At 49.0% G+C, this 15278-nt stretch overlaps 1 long non-coding RNA gene across 3 annotated transcripts in view; it reads left to right on the forward strand.

Annotated features, from left to right (window-relative positions):
• Positions 1-15278, forward strand: part of LOC116426920 (uncharacterized) — a 210885-nt gene that overhangs the window by 73034 nt on the left and 122573 nt on the right. For all 3 annotated transcript variants that reach the window (XR_012997928.1, XR_004234995.1, XR_012997929.1), the window contains exon 4: positions 6396-6469. This is a non-coding gene — a long non-coding RNA (uncharacterized LOC116426920). The remainder of the gene's footprint in view (positions 1-6395; positions 6470-15278) is intronic.

The following is a 15278-nucleotide window of genomic DNA, read 5'->3' on the forward strand; positions in this document are numbered from 1 at the left end:
CGTTGAAGAACGAATCGAACGTTCACGCTTGAAAAGGAGTATCCGTTAAGCAACACGCGAAAACGTGATTACGACACGCTCCCCGTATCGCTCCGTTGCCGACGGTATTCGCGAAAAACCCGCTTTGTTGCGGACTGAATGACGCGCGCCGTCGGAACGATCCTCCCTCACGAAACGCGGCTCCATTCGGCGGCGAACGGGGGAAAAAATAGCGTTCGATTCGCGTTATCTGGCCACGCTTGTTACCAGTCACGGCGGCCGCGAGTAATTCGTTGCTCCGGGAGTCGGGATGGAACCTACGAGACCAGATACAAATGAACCGACGCCACGCGTCGGGCTCTTCGAGGCTCGTTACGAAGTTCTTCTAATGGAGGCTACGTGTTGCGTCGTCGGATCGAGAAACGCGGGGGATAATCGTTCCTTGGAGCAGTGGGAATGCCGATGGAAATATTATGAAACGGTCGGGTGAAAGTAAATACGGGAACGGATCGACGATTCATCACGGGATGGAGTCTATCAATCAGACTTTCCTGAAATTAATGGAAATCCGTGTAGGTGGGTGTTGTATGTTCGCTTGTTTGCTCTGTCCATTCATTAATTTTTTCTGTCTTCGTAACTACGGTCGGCCGATAGAAGCTCGAGCTTGATTATGAAATTAATTACGACCAAAGGAAATGATTCAGTCGCCGTCCGAAGTGTCCCCTAATGTTTACTCGATGTTAACGCTTCGACGACAGTAGATTCGGTGCGATATCGAATCGATTATCGCCTCTTGTATCTACTACGTCGGTTTGACGCGAGTATTTAATAGGCACTTGGAAGAAAGAGATCGATAAACTAGAAACCATTTCAGACCTTCCTAATGAGAGGACGCCTGCTGGAAATCACATTTCCCGGGACGAATATTTTCCCGGGCGGGGACGACGGGAGCGTTCCTTTAATATTTAACCCGCTTCAATCCAGCACGTACGCGTCGTAGTATCACACGCATGGCTGGCCGCCGTAATAAAAATTTCCTCGACCATAGTCGTCCGGCTTGACTCACACGAATTCCATCGGCGTCTAATCGAACCCCCTAACGACGGTTCGCGATAAAAATCTATTTAAACTCCGCCGGCTCGGCGCACGCGCGCACGCCTACTCACAATATCCGCATGTGTTACGTGCAGCCACGGTAGATCCGTGATCCGCGCGAGTGAAATTGCGAGCGTATCACGGTATCGGCGGAGCCATCGTGATCATTTGAGCGCTCGTGACATCGTTCTCTATTTAGAAATCATTAACCCATTTCGCAGCCAGTTATCGCGCAGCGCGCGGGTCTTAAGTTTAACGATACTGTACGCTCTACGTGTGCAGAATGCGAGATAGATCGACGAACGGATAGATTATCGACCTATCGGCCGAGATAGCGATCCACGTGGCAGCAGCGGGAGCGTTTTCACGACGGTTCCGAAGTGACTTTATGCTGCAATACGGGAAAGGGATATTAAAGACGAATATTCGTGGTATTATCGACGCGTAGGTGAATACTGGTGAACTCAGAGAAACGTTGACTTTTGGTCATTTGAACTTTGTGTACTGTATCATCTAGGCGCCAGTTGCTCTAAACATCGATAACTTGAACCCTTCGAATCAGAAACCATTCGAGACGTTGAATATTCTTTCTAAAGCATTGATTAATTTCCCATTTTGCATCTGTTTATCGTCAACTGGCAAAATCATGTTAAGAACTATTATCGAACCAATTGCAGTTATTTATTCTAGCATCCGACAATACGTATACCGCATTGCGGATCGTTAAGAAAATCGAGGATCAGTTTGAAATGATTTCAGTGCGGGATCCAGGCCGTTCAGGCGATAAAACGAAAGAATGTAACAGGGTCGAGGAGCAATCGTGCATAGACGAAACTTTTAGCGGGTTGTAAAAGACTTTAAAGGATCGCGGCGAGAGCGTTGAAGGCGAAGTGTATAATAAAATACGGGCCGCGGGGGCGCAAGGCCGCGCGAGGATACTGTTTCGTCGGTCGTCGCCGTAAATGAAACATTTCGTGAACGAACGGAAACGTATCGGAAAGAACAGGAGCCCCCGGAACTCCGGGGGAATCGGGCGTCTGATTAATGTCGGCGGATATCACTGCGCTTTGTAACGAACCCCCCCATTCGCCGACTTGCCCCTAATTTGCAATTTTGTCGGTGTGTTCGGCCGCTTCGGCCCGATTTACGGCGACGCGTATCGCGGCTCCGTATCGCGCGGGATCGAACGTTCTTCGGTGTCGGCGATTATTCGCTCGTCGCTAATTTTTCGGTCGCGATAAGCTTCGGTAATAAAGGCGGAGAACGTTTCCGCGTATCTCCTGTATCGGGGAACGGGAGCGGAGACAGTTTTACTATCAGGCCGAACGATAAAATTTACAGTGGGTTCGTTATTATTATCCCTCGTGACCGTTTCAGTTACAAAATGCACGCGATCTGTAAAGGGCCGGGGCCGCCGCTTATCTGAGTAATATACACCCCTCGACAGGGCGAAACACTTTGAAAATGTATAAGAATCAGAGATCGAGGAAATTAGAACTGAATTTCATATTATTACTTCGTGTTTCACCGTTTGCGCGCGTGAATGCCCGCCATAAATTATTTCGGGGTGGATTTCTCGGCCCTGCCGCGCGCGCGTTCCCCCGTTAACCCGATATGAAATTTAAAATTTCATTCCAGGCCGGAAAACTTAAAGTCCGCCTTCCAATCTGTTCGATCTCCATCCTAATTACGCGATGTACTTGTCGCTGCGGCGGATCCCGTGGGGGGTGGGGGGTGCGGCAGGGCGAGTAATACAATCGACAAATGAAATTTCACATTATTAACGGACACACACGCGAAACGGAAGATGTCTGTCCATCGTACCTAATGAAAACAAAGTTGGAACAGCGAAATGGAAATTTTTTATCGGCCGTCTGTATAAATACTGAAACAAAAGCACTTTCCGCCTTCATGTATCGCGTATTTTATTTTAAATAAAGTAACCCCGGGGAATTGCAACGGCGAATTTTATTACAAAGAGTTTGGAAACATTATTTTCGTTAAACTTTATTGCACACGGACGTTCGATACGAACGAACACCGGCGGATAATAAAGGGAGGAATGGAACATTTCCTGTATACGAACGGAAAATTTGAAATTTCACGTGGTCCTTATACAATCGACTCGTTCGTAAAAAATACGAATATTCCTCGGCCATATCCCGTCAGCGCGAAGCTTAAAACAGAGTAATTAAACTGCTTCTCGCTACGCCGTAGCCATCGAGCAGCTCATTAACAGGTCTCCGGCAGTTGACTCGTTAATTCGTCGCGCCAGGTGATCGCGAACACCCTCGTAGCTCCATATCTCTCCTATCCGAAGGACGGTAGTCTAATTTCGCAGTCAATAGGGCAGTTTCTCTCGGAAGCGGTGTCACGATGGATCGACGCCCGTGGAACAACAAGCCGATACCGACAAACGACTTTGGGAGTGGTCTCGTGACTACCGCGAAAGCAATGCATGGCAATTGCGATGTTTATTATTACAACGCCGTATCTGGCTCGCGCACCGTGTTAGGCGTGAAACGGTCGGGCAGGTCGGGACCCCATTCCTTATCCCGCAGCCGAGCCGGTGAAATGAATTCTTCGGTGTAACACGTGCACACGTGTGCATGCGCGGCGTTCGCGCTCGCGCGCGCGCGCGAGACCGTCGCGTCACGTCGGTGAAGTTTTGCCGCGGTGGGTCCCCGCGCGCACGGCCCGCTATTTATGGGTTATTAATGTCGGCCGGGAAACTCTAATATCGCCACGCTGACCCAGAACTGACAGCGGTACAGTATAAACGGGTAATTTCTCTGGCGCGAATAGTTCGTTAGCGAGACCCGACCGCGGGACTTCGGCTTTTTATCGGCACTCGACCCCTCGTTGACAATGCCGATTTTTATTCTGCTCGCAAGCTGTTGCGCGATAGACGACGCGGCAGAATGTTGGAGCGGTCAGTGATATATCTGTTGAGGATACGCGAGATACGTGACACCCGCTTTGGATATAAATTTAATGGCTGAATGGAGGAAAGTTGCTCGTTGTCCTTCTGATTCCGCACACGAGATCTCGAATGGCGAGCGTGTCTGCATTTTGTAATCGATATTCTTGTCTCGCATCGCGAGTATTTCTTAATACGAAGTATGGAACGGCTCTCGAGAATGGAAGAATGAAATGTCATCATTTTGTAATCGATATTCTTATTACACGCTGCGAGTGTTCGCGTTGCACATGAATATCTGGCTGCTGCGTCTGGGATCGGGAAAGTACGAAGGACACTTCGAATTCGATCTTCTTCCGATCGCAATAGGAAGATGACTCGAACAGCCGCTTGTTTGCCCCTCGGATGAAACGATATAATTTCGAATTCAGACAGGGAATAACTTTAATCCTGATTCCGCGATGAGGGGAATGAGGGGATTGTTCCATTTTCATTCGGGGAAAAGAATGACGCCGGTTCATTTGGCCCCGGTCCCTGTACCCGGTCGCAAACTTCAGCAACACTGGAACTTTCCATGTTAATCTCTTACTCGCACCCCAAAGGACCTGTTCCCCGGTATGGAATAACATAAAACTTCTGGTTTCTCGCGCTCCCTTTCGGGCAACGTCGTCGTCCTTACCCTTCTCCGCGGTGACGTCGCCCAGGACTTTTACTTTTAAATCATTCAGCCCGATGCCCGTTACATTATTCAACCGCTAAGACCTCGCGATGCGGATTTCTGGATTGGTCCTCCGCTTCCATTCTCGCGTTTTTCGTCGGTGTTTTCGGGGGGGCTTGAAATCATGGCTAGTTCATAGATGAATCAAGGTGATGAACGATCTTGAACATCTTCAAGGAACGTATCGTACCATAAATCGATTAATTTACCTCAAAACGCTTCATGAATTAACCGACACACGAGTGAAATTTTATTTACACTTTCCTTTCCTTCTAAATAATTCAAACACCGGTTAACAAACGAACTTTATGTTTCACGTGCAAGTAGAGCATAGATAAAATTAAGCTAAAAACCTTCTGGCATCTTGAATGTCAATCATACTGACGAGATACAGACGAAACATCCATATAATTACGATATTTAATAGGAACGAGGCAAGAGGCGCGCCTAGCGAAGGAAAAGTGGTTGCGAAATCCGCCCGTAACGTTCTAAAATACAATTCCCGCCTGACTTCCGCCTTTTGAAATTTCCCGCGGCCGAATTACAATGCCCGCCCCCGCACGGCACGCATCGCGGCGCGCGGCGGTGCGTTCAATTGTCTGGCGTGCGTCAGTTACGAGCGGGCCGGTAAGTATCGCTTGCAAATCGTGCGAGAGGCTGGCGCGGCCGATCCGGCATTTAATTATCGCTTCGCGTTTGACGAGCGCGGGACTAATGGCTGTCAGGGATCAGGAGAATTTTATCCGGCCAGTAGAATGCAACATCGCATAATGAACGGGGCGAATCGCGAGAGCCCTACGGGCGACGGACGCCGACAGCGCGCGATTCAATAGAGACGAGAAGACTCGGTCGGCGAGATCGGCGCGCGGCTGACCGCGATTCAAATGATTTTCCGATCTATCGATCGGGCTCGGTCCCCTCGCGGCCGGATCGTTTCAATAACTCTCTAATGGCGATTGTACGGCTTTGTAACAAGACGGACACACCTGCCGCGCGGAGATTCCATTCGCATAGAAAAACGCGAGCCAAGACTCCGCTGCACAACAAGCGGGACGGATAATGTCACGGCGCTCGGTCTTATGAATACGATTTCAAATTTCTGATTAGGTTTCACCCAGTTAACAAAGCTCGATGACTAGAAAGTTACTGTAATATACAACCTGTCAATTACCAGGCGAACAACGTCTGGCGCTAGAAGATTTATTCCACTTGCGTAACAACAAACGAAACAATTGTGACCGAACGGGAAAGCAGCTTCTTTTCTTCGGTAATCAGCATGTCACATAAATCTCCGTTCAACGCGCTCGCCCCTATACCAACTCCTTTAATGCTAATTTCAATTTCATTGGATAAGACGCCTGGACCGACGGGAATCTGCATTAGTTTCCCCGCACGGAGGAAATACGCGGCCGTTCGGTTAAAAATCTGCTTACTGTCGCTTTCAACGGGATCCGATTAAATATTTCGCTGGAAGATTTAGGTTACACGACGAACGGTACGTAATTCGTGGCAACTTAATAATACATTTCCAGCTCGAAGACAACGAACATTGTTGCGAATAGGCGCGGCTCAGACAATTCCGAGCGGTGCGCGTTGCGTAGACGGCCCCGACGATTCCCATGGGAGATTCTCCGCGCTGAACTCGTTCATAAATTGTAATACTCACTTTTGGATTGCTTCCAGACGGCGCGACGTAACCTTGCCGGCAGCACGGGAAGTCTGGAGCAGAAGCGGACGAACGGGCGAAAGATCCCAGGGTAAGAATGCCTCCCGTACACTCCATTCCGATGTCACAGCTTGCGTTTATAAGCGCGAGACCGTATTATAGTAACTGACTGCGCCGGTAATGACCGAGACATTCGCGTGCTGCCGCTACCATCGCGCACACTTCCGTGTGTATTCCAACATTCTTTCCCCCGAGAGTGCGTTAAAGGCGCGTAAATCACGGGAACGAGATCGGCGTGTCGATTGTTTTTTATTATCTCGCGTGATTTATTATCTCATCCGTGAGTCAAATGATACTTACGATGTTTTAATCGTATATACTCGGGTTGCGTACTTGACGGATTAATGCACTTTCGATAAGTCGGCAGAATTTAGACGGAAAATTTCAGTGCTTCCGCTGAGTTATTATGTTCTTGACTTAACACTTGAACTACCGAGCACTAAAACTGTGTTCGTAAGATTTCTTTGTAAAAGCTACTAGCGTAAATTTATTAAGATTTCAATTGGTTTATATTCCAGTTTAGGTACTGTTAAATCAGGTTCTTTAATCATTTCTTAAAGAAGTGTCTGTACCTTTGCAATCATTGTAAAAGGAAAAATCATAGATATATCATAGATCATGATAGAAAATCATAGAAATATCATAGATATCAGCGATGTACCCGTCCTTCATCGTCCAGTCGACTCGTCGGACTCATCGGTGAGAAGATCCCCTTCTTTATCTCCTGCATTCATTAAAGTAGTGCTTGTTTCATTAAACTTTCCATTCTAATTTCGAGTTTCATTTCTACGTCGCTGAGAGTCTCCGTTTCTTCGTACAAAATGCATAACTGCATCAAGTGAAGTGCATACAATACGCGATGCTTCTTGTAAGGAAGTAGATACCGCGGTCGTTTCACCGTGTAACGTTTCTCGGGTTGTCGTATATGATTCTAGCCGCGAGTATCGCCCGTCGAGCAGCGAAATCGTGGGAATAAATAAATATTCCTGAATTTATGGTGCGGTATTCATCGTTGAAAGTTAAAGAGAGCATTGCGATAATCCCTCGATATTTTCGAAATGTTTTCGCCTTCATCGGACTTAATGACTCATTCCAGCAGGTAATTTCGATGCAGCGCGCATTAACTTCACGGGAAGGGTTGGCGGGACGCGGAAGGGGTGGGATTAATAATTAATCACGCAATTCGATTTCTGCGCTGCGCCGCTAAGCATTTCCGCGTTTGATAATGACGTTAAAATCATCCGATGCGTGCCGACGATTTAGCGTAATTCGGCTCGAAACTGCTGATAACTGGACCGAAGTAATGATTTTCAATTCGAACGCGATATTGTTATACGGTTCGTATGATTTCGCGAAACTCCCCGGTACGTACCGAAGTGTGCACGCACACCGGCCGAAGTCCGACGTTATTAGCAGATAATTATGTCGAGTCGGATCCGTCGAATTTACACATTTCACCGGGATTCCAGTAAAATTACGATCTCCTTTCATCGTGCTCATTTTTCAAATTCGATCATCTATGAAATCGCGCGTCGTAAATTACAAAAGATTGGAAATCAGTTTCAGGAATTCCACGTTCATCGCGATCACGTCCAATGATCTCGATTTTGATTCTCCGATTTCAAATGAATAGCTCTTTCATCGGATTCGCCGACGCACGGAAATTCTATTTAATTCATTAAACAGTCAAGATGTCTTCACGGACGCACTCCGACATCAAAGACATCCGACGATCTCGACAAATTGCTGCCTAACAAGCCAGAAACACTGGCAAATCATTTCCAACGATTCGATTAATCCGGAACGGCGTGGAATCCCGAGGGAAACATAAACGGCGCGTTTAATATCCGCGCATCGAAACTCTTGATCAGACGATTTTTCTCATTACAAGTGTGCCCCCTTTCATCCGCGCGCAATCAGTCCCGCACCCCTTTCTTCGTACACGACGTCCCTCAAAGGGACGCGTACCAGGGGTCCCATGGAAATAATTTTTTGCGCGGCAGTCCGGCGAGCCTGGTCATTTAAGTCCCGGATTTTCTTGAGGACGTCACGCGTACATAGCAAAAAATAATATTTACGGGCGCGTACAATATGTTCAAGCCGCGGCGGCCCCCGGTTCGTTCTTGTGCCTTTATTTGCCATAACTCAGGTCACGCGGGAAAAAAGGCAGCCACGAGACGATAGAAGAAGAGGAGGGACCAGAAGAAGAAGAAGAAGAAGAAGAAGAGGAGCCAGAGAAAGAGGAGGCGAACCGGCAGGAGGAGAAGAGGGAGCGAAGGAAAGAGGTGCCCTCGCAGGAACGCGCCGGGGCCTTTCCCAAAGTGATTTATTTCGTTTGGTGGCCGCGAGCATGCGCGAGCATTCGAACTTGGCAATTTTTGCCCGGGCTAATCTGAAGAAGCATGAGCGTTTAACGCGCGCTAAGATGTTATTAATCACCCGCGGCCGTATAACGTGTAGGAAGACGAAAACCGTACTGGTTGCTCGCGTGGTGGGGCACGGCCTGGGGGATGGGGAGCGGGGGCTGGCAATGGGCACGGCGTAAAGGGGCTGTTTAACGTCGACTTTTACACGCGGTACCCCGGGGCGATGTTCGGGCCCGGCCGCCTTGTATTCCGTCGGGCGTGTCTCTCCGCGTTTAAAACTCCGATTCCCCTAGAATTGAAATAATTCAAGCCCTCTGGGGGATGTTCCCTCCCGGTCTTTCTATACGCGCGGAAAAAGGATCCCGTGTGGGCACCGGCCCCGCGTTCCGGGAGCAGCGCGAACCCGTGGCCAGATTCCGTTGCTCGAAGGAAACTAATGGGGAACGAAGCAATGCGCTGCGAAGATTAACGATCTCCCCGTGAATGCCCGATCTGTCGTTCCCGGGCGTGGAGGGGGGCGCGTGAGCGCGCGGAAATCAAAGGCCGGACGATGCAGAAGCTGGAAATAAACGCTCCGCGGTGGGGCTCGGCGGATTTATTCAGCCACCGCGAGGCGATTCGAGTTTCAACGAATCGGCGGAACAGGTTGAAATAGAAATAAACGCCGGTTAGAAGAGCGACCCCACTAGATCCCGCGCGCTTCGAACAAAAATCGTGCTTTCCTAAGAGAGGAGCCGATTCCATCCGCGCGAGCGTTAATCGTCGGAACAGTAACATACCGTAACGGGGATCGAGAGGGTATCGCGTAATCTTTAACGAGTCCGATAATTTTCGTTTGGTTCCGCGGTTGCGCTCGTCTCGCGTCGATTTTCCATCGCGGGCGGAACGCTTCGGCGCGCGTCCGTGCGTGGTCGTGCGAAAAGAATAATGCATTTCGCGCATTAATTTTTTTTTCCGTAATAAACTATTGTGTACGCGCGTACGTACACCGACGGGATAGGATATTTCACGGCGATAAATCATCGGCCGATCGTTTCGTAATCCGAGTCGATATGCAATCGCCCCTCGGGAGTCTGTGTTTAGATTGCGCTCGGAATCGTTGAGGCGTCGATCAACGCCGTGGAAGAATCTAAAGGATCCTGGAAACTGGAATTAAGTGCGAACGCAAAGGAACGCGCGCGATTTATCTTCTTTATGGCGGCTGCGTTTCATCGTTTTGTTAGCTTTCCCTTGGATTCGCTGTTCAATATCCTCGCGCCGCGTCATCTTTTTATCGTCTGCGATTGTAATGGGCTTCGCGGTGTTCTTGCGCGCTATTGCGCAACTCCGCAATTACATTTCACGTGAAGTTACGTATCAATCTGTCGAGTGCGCGGAAGTATTAAAATAATCTTGCGATAATTATCCTCGCTAATGATACCCTTCAGCGGAATGAAATTACACGTACCCGAAGATGACACCATCTCGAGTTCCTGTCGATACTTCTAATCGCCAACGACACGTACGTTTACATTGTCAGCGAGCATTATCATATCCTCCCTGAATTACCCAATCATCCCTCTCTCATTCGCGCCACGGTTTAAGCATACAGTCGATCAGAATCAAAAATAATGAGGATCACCGGGTGTATTTAACGACGCGAGAAACACGAACAATTTTCAGAGAGCTGCATTCCCCGCGTTCCGCCACCAGCGAGTGCAGACGGAACGATCAAAATCCTCGTTACCTAATCCCATTTATTCAATCCGAATGCGGAACGGGCGCGGCGGCAGGGGGGGAATGGAGGCATCGTTCATCCGCCACGAATTACCGAGCGTTTTTGCGGGAGGCAGCCGCGCGCGGGCCCGGCTGATGAATTCGTAGCGCTTTATCGACGGAACGTTCCGCTTCTCCGCCGCGGATTCCGACACTCGGAGAAGGAAGTCACGACATGGGGTTATTAAGGAGGAACCATAGAGCAGGGCGCAGTTTATCCAACGGACTCGTTAACATTATCTCGAAACGTTGTGCACGGTGCGTGCGGGAGCCCATCTCGAATCCTGAGAGATTCCCCTAACGAATTTCCTGCCCCCGGGAAGCTCGATCGTAAATCACTCGGCGCTCGAGGCAGCCTAGCAATGCCCTTAGACCTCAAGGTTCCTTTTTAACGAGTGCCAAGCCTAGCCTAGAGACGCCACGGCGCGTTGTAGCGGCAGCCGCGTTTCGACGTCCGCGTGCAAACTGCCCCGGCCAAGATTGCAACCCGTCCGGGCTCGCGCCAGGGCGCAGACCTACTTCCATAATCGCGTAATCTGCCGCGCCGTTTATCACGGACGCAATAATTCTCCGCCGCGTCCCGTGTACGCTCAAGGTGTTTGCCGTTCCGACTATCACGGTCTGTCGCTTAACAGGCTTCGATCCCATTGGCCGGCGATAATTGCAGAGCTGACCGCGGCCGGTCGCGTCCGTTGACAGATGTCTCGTCGGGGATTCATTCTTCCCGACGCTCGACGATGACGTATTAATTGCGAGCCTCCGCGGCGCTATTAATACGAGTTTGCTCTTCGGAAACTGGTTCTTCAGTTTAATCCGTCTATCCGCGGATGAAGGTCTTCTGAGATGTTTCAAGTATTTTCTACCGAAAATCAGATCATATGATAATCGGGATTTTAAATATTCGATGCTTCAAATTCTGGATGTGTGTAATTCCGTTTACGTCGATGTTTGTAAACTTTAAGGGTACATTCGCAACATTGGTTCCTGTTTGTTTCAGTAAAAGATCAAGGATCATCGTTCATCGTTGCGACGATCGAATACGTTTGCGCGGCAGCGTAAATCAGTCTGCGGCCGGAACGCGCTCGATAAATGGTCCACGAGCGTTCCCGTTTTAATTGTTGTCTTCGCGATTACATCGACGCGTGTAGCTTACCGTTCCGTGACTATTTGTAACGGCCGGTTGCAACGGAAAGTGAGAAATGGCCGCCGTAACGAAGAGAACCGAGAAGTTTAAAGGCTTTTCGTGGCGGCGCCGGGCGAAACTTGCGGGAATAAATTTCTCGGTAAATTCATGATCGAGCTGCACCGAACGATATCCTTTCACGTTCGTTTCCCTCTTGTTAAAAGATTCACCGTGCAGACCTTCTCGCTAATATGTTTTTTCCTCACCCCGCCTATTCTGCCTCTGTTCCTCTTTCTCTTTTTCTCTACCTTTACACGTACACGCGTGCATGCATGTGTACACACCTCGCCTCTTTCTCTCTGTTTCGCCGTGCGACGGTGCATCTCCGCGTGAAATCGTAAAACCCGACGGGATTAAACAAACGGACATTTCCGTGACACGGGAGGCCGCGTGTTCTGGTAACGTATTAATGGTACGCCCGGAGTTATGCGCAACGGGCAATTGTGTTTTATTGACCAGCGCGACACACGGTCACGCGTGAAAATTCCAGCCGCCAATTTTGCCCGGCATTATGCGACGCGCGTACCGCGCATTATTTAAAATATGCGGGGCCCCGGGAACGGGCCTGGAATAATGACAAACGCGTTTTTCGGGCACCCTGCCCAGGCCAATTTCGCGGCGAAACCCCGCACGTGCTATTTTCTCCATCGATTATAATTTTATGGATTATCAGCGGAAAGATTTCGTTATTCGCAATTAAAACGCCTGATCTGGACGGAGAGGGAGAGGCGGACCGGGGGGAAATTAATATTTATTCCCGAAAAATATTAATACGTCGTTTAATTCCGGCAGCTGCGCGGCCCGTCCGCCCCTAATTTGCCAAATTTCCCAAATTTCCCGTGGACGATTCTAGATGGGCGAAACATGTAAATATCAACGTTCGTTTCATGAAATTTTCCACTCTAATTTCCTGTTTCGTGCCGTCTCCGAATGGCTCCCGTTTCCCTTTATTCAATCATGGCATCGTGTGCAACGCGAATCCGTGTCAATGAAATATACACTACTCCAATTAACCGGGATATCGATTCTGCGCAATTTTTTAAATTAACATCAAAATAACTTTTCACATTCGTGCTGCAATATTATATCCACGGATGAATAGGCTGTGCTCTCGCGCGGATTGTTAACTTTCTTGACCGCACGAATTAATGAAACAATATTCGGTATAAAATAAAAGCTTCGTCCGTCTAATTTTATTTCGCGGTACTTTTTGAATATTTGAATGCTTAATGTCTTTGAATCTTTGCATCCACGAATGAACTTCTACAGAATATTTAAATATACTTAATTCACGGTTTTTGTAAGTATTAACACCATTATTCTTAAAACCTTGAATCACCATAATTTTTCACTATATCATCGGAACAGAATATTTCTCGCCTCGCAATTTACTCATGGAGTTTCCCCTTTCCCCGGTCACCGGCTCGGTGTCTGTCAGACTGTCGAGCAACTCCGAGCAGCGAATATTTTCTTCAAGATGGCCGCTTCGATCCTTTCCAGCAGGGACATTCTACGCTGAAACCCAATTATTGAAGTATACCGGCTGCTCGGTGCATCTCGCAATGACTAAAGGGAATGCCGTCGTTATTGCAGGTGTGCCGGCGTCCTAGGCAAAGTTTTGTCCGTCGACCGGCGAAAACACGGTGTCGCGGGCCGCGCAGTAATTTCGCGGCTGCCCGGCTACACCGGTTCACCCCATCCCGCCGGAAGTAGAACGCACATCCGCCCGCCGATAGCCCGACCCCTCGTTAAGATGTTTCTCGCCTGGTTCTCGAAATTCGCGGGAGCACCGCGCCATAAATTTTCAGAAATTTCACGCGGCGCCGAATTCCTCGGTGCCTCTTTCGCCCCGCGCCAGCCAATTAGCGCTCGATTATCGCGCGATGGAAAACACGCGTGTCGTCGATCCTCGCTCGGTAACGATCCTGTTTAATAAGAGGGCCGGCGTGGCGTTCGTTGCGTCAGTCAACGAGTTTTGTTCTCACGGGTGAAACGTTGTGATTTTACGACGGTGCCTCGGAAGACACGCGAACTTACAAGAATTTCGCGGTGTCTTTGTAACGAACGGAAATTTCGGAGCATTTGTAAGCGAGAATTTTCGTCGGGGATCGTTGTCTAGTTCGGTATCGTTGTCTTTGCGAAAATATTCATTAAATCGCGTCTCGCGCGCGACTAACAAAAATTTAACACGGTTTACGCGAAGATCCCTCTGTCGCCTAAATAAAGACTACATTCCGATCCCGGCACTGAACTAACCGTGCAAGTAGTCTAGTATTTATACGCGACTGTTTCGTCGTTTGTTGGTGCACCAAACATTGCGATCCGCTCGGCTCCCGGCAAATGGAATATTTTAGCTCTTCCATTTAAGAAACGATGCCCGGGCAAAGCTCAAAATCCACCAAAGAACGCAACAGCGGAACAGGGAGCGGGAGAAAATCCATCTAAATTCCAGCAATCTCCACAAAAATTCTACGGTTAAACATCGGACGGTGTGGCGTTTATAACCGGGCGCCCGCGTGCGGTAACGCGAAATTGGTCGAAGTGGCCTTTGTCGCGTGTTTCAACAGCGTTCCGGGCTACGCAGGCCGGAAGTGACCGTCTCGGTCGGTCCATCAGCGGAACAAGACACCGGGAGTAAACTTAATTAATAGAATAAATTTCGCGAGCGCTGTAATCTCGCGCGCATTTACCTTCTTGCGAGCGGAAACGAGCGGCCGAGACGTCGACCCGTGGGTGGGGCGGGGAAACGAAGCCGACACGGAGCAAATGTGGAATTCCCGGGGTGATTTACGTAAGTGGCCGCGATCAAGACTAACGAGAGCTAATGCCGGATACTTCTTGCCAAGGACCGCGTTGCGGGTACCACGAAAAACAGAAAAAGACGCGGCTACGGTTCCCTCGTCCACGGAAAGCTACTCTCGGCCTCGGCTTTTTTAATTGCGCCCGAACCCGGGAAAATAGGTGACATCGATGGCTAATGAGTTCCCGGAAGTTTCTTCAATTAGGGTGTCGCGGGGTCGGGCGAACTTGCCGTCGCCTCGGCTGCGTTGAAACGTTCTTCAGAATTGCGAGAGCCAGAATTCTGATTAAACGTTCAGATATAACGCGCGGCGGAATAAATGAAACATCTTTTCGGTACAAAGTGTTCCTTACTCTTCATTAGTAGATCGTAAGTCCACCTGTCGATATTTTTTACTTCGCTGCACGCGGCGCTAATCACTGGACTGCGGATCTTTATGCAAATACGGCTTTTTTGCCCTGTCGCGTTTTTCAGGTCTTTCTCGACCCAATTGCATTCCCGCTTTTTGTACTACTGTTGTGTTTCGTCTCACTTTAATCCCGCTGAATTCTAGTTTCGATGAAACATACTCGGCCAAGAAAAATTCGTCAAGTTGGCGAACTTCATAAAAGAAATTCGACTCCTACAGTACATTTCGCTTTTTACTGAATCCTTCAGTCTCGCCAAGCACGCGCTTGTATCGTCGAGCCGCAGGTACTTCGGAATTCGTTACACCATCGGAATGCCCGCCCCCCGA

Source organism: Nomia melanderi, chromosome 2 (assembly GCF_051020985.1).
Source record: "Nomia melanderi isolate GNS246 chromosome 2, iyNomMela1, whole genome shotgun sequence".
Taxonomy (NCBI): domain Eukaryota; kingdom Metazoa; phylum Arthropoda; class Insecta; order Hymenoptera; family Halictidae; genus Nomia; species Nomia melanderi.